The sequence below is a fragment of the Chanodichthys erythropterus genome, chromosome 4 (genome assembly GCF_024489055.1).
Source record: "Chanodichthys erythropterus isolate Z2021 chromosome 4, ASM2448905v1, whole genome shotgun sequence".
In the NCBI taxonomy this organism is placed as follows: domain Eukaryota; kingdom Metazoa; phylum Chordata; class Actinopteri; order Cypriniformes; family Xenocyprididae; genus Chanodichthys; species Chanodichthys erythropterus.
In genome coordinates this window covers 37,598,824-37,601,162 of record NC_090224.1, presented here as the reverse complement: position 1 = coordinate 37,601,162, position 2,339 = coordinate 37,598,824, and positions in this window count along the sequence as shown.

Below are 2,339 nucleotides of genomic sequence, written 5' to 3'. Positions count from 1 at the left end.
CATGCACACACACACACACACACACACACACACGCACACATATACACAAACACACTGATAAGTCAGCACAGCAATCTGAGGGGGAATTCACCAAGAATGAACCACTGCGCAGGTTCAGTGATTATGTAAATCATGTTAACGGAACCCGTCTTGCGGGTCACTTCTGAGTGTTGAGTTGTGGAGGATGCAGCAGACCATCAATCTGACAGACTTCACTGTGTCTCTAGCATCAGCTCACACTGTGATCAAGACACCTGAATCAGCTCTTTAATACACTGAAAGCCTTCGATCACACTGTCCGTCATAATGCTCTTCTCCATTTGATGAATAACTGCTGCGGTAGAAAATCATCTCTTATGAATAAACGTCTGGACGCAGTAATAGTGCGACGGTAACTGTACCAGGCAAAGGCCCGTTTGCACAAGGAACGATGACTATAAAGATAATGATATATTAGGTATAACTATATTATATACTATATTAGCATCCACACTAACTCAGGATGGATTCTGATTGGATATCAATGTTTATACAGCTGCAAAAATCATTCTGAAAGTGACAGTGATACTGTTTCTCTGTGCCGTTACCATTATAGTTGTGATGTGGACTATTTTAGAACTATATCATTACAGTTATCGTCCTTCATGTGAACAGGTCTTAAAAAAATGTACTCGCCCTCAAGCCATCCATGGTGTATATGACTGTCTTCTTTCAGACAAACACAATCGAGATATATTTAAAAATATCCTGTCTCTTCAAAGCTTTATAATGGTGGAAGGCAGATTTTGAAGCCCCAAAAAATTCATCCAACATTATAAAAAATAATCCATATGGCTCCCTTTTGGAGTGAGGTGACATGCTTTTGTAAGAAAAATATTCATATTTAAAACTTTGAATTTATAAATAACTAGCTTCCGGCGGACGACCGTACACTTACTGCGCAAGTTGACTTGCACCAAATGAGTAACCTGTGACGAGATGTATGACGCAGGATGTAGAAGTACTGTAAGTTTAGGGTGTGTTCACACTTGGCATGTTTGTTTTTAATTAAAACAAACCCTGGTGCGATTGCTCTGTTAGTGTGTTTCATTTGAACATGTGTGAACACTACCATCCAAACCCTGGTGCACCAAACAAGTGGACCGAGACGGGTGGATCTCAGTCGACTCTGGTGTGGTTTGAATGATATATGAACGCAACATGGACCAAAGACATGCGAACGAACCAAAAACAGGAAGATGAGACCCTAAAAACAACAGAATGCTTATGCATGTCATTTTTTTCTCATCATAGTCGTGATGTTGCCCATCACAGTTCTGTACAGGCATCAGAACCGCGTCTCCAAATCATTTGTGTTTGTGACAGAGGGATTCCTGCAGCTGTTTGACTCCTGTACACATTTTATAAGCCCTTCACAAATTCTCAGTTGGTCAAAATACCACCATATGTAGGCTACACACATACAACGAGCGCATTTATATCAGCATTCAGCACACAGTCTTGTTTTGGATGTTCAATAAGTTCAGTCTCAAAATAGGCAATACGTCATAAACACTGACCAATCAGATTGTGAACGTCTTCCTGTGCCTTTAGGTTCAGTATCTTTTGGTTCAGTGATAAAAATGCCAATCTGAAGGCTAAGTGGACCAGGAATACATTTTCTTGAACACACCCTTAGATGCCTCTCACGGTTCAAAAAAACAGGGCCAGGCAACAAACTCAAGCTCATCTTCTCTTATATCGAAATCCTCTGAGAGTTCTCTTTAAAATTTCTCATTTTAGACTTCTAATTCGTGACCGGTGTTTTGTTTCTATCCTCTGCGCTTCTGCATTTGTCACTGCGTCATGTGTCAGGTCAGAGGTCACTCTTCCGCCGCAAATCGACGCTTATGGCCATCTTTTGGAAGCTAGTTATTATAGTTAATAAAAACCCATCGCTTTGCTTTAGAAGGCCTTTATGAATCTCCCGGAGCCGTATGGATTACTTTTATGATGAATGGATGCATTTTTTTTTTTTCAGCTTTAAAATGTGCCTCCCCCCCCTTCACAACCATTATAAAGCTTGGAAGAGCCAAGATATTTTTAAATATATGTCTGATTGTGTTTGCCTGAAAGAAGATACACCTAAGATAGCTGGACCGCGGGTGATTTGCAAGATTTAGCAGGGGTTTATTTTGCACTGAAATACTTCATTCTAGACGTGTAACTGTTCGGTGAATTCACGCTCTGAATGCCGCTGACTCTTTACCTGTTCTGGTTATGGCAAGGCGAATAACAATAACAATAAAAAAAAATTAATGTCATGCAGGATGGAGTATATAACGTGTGCATTTCGGCTC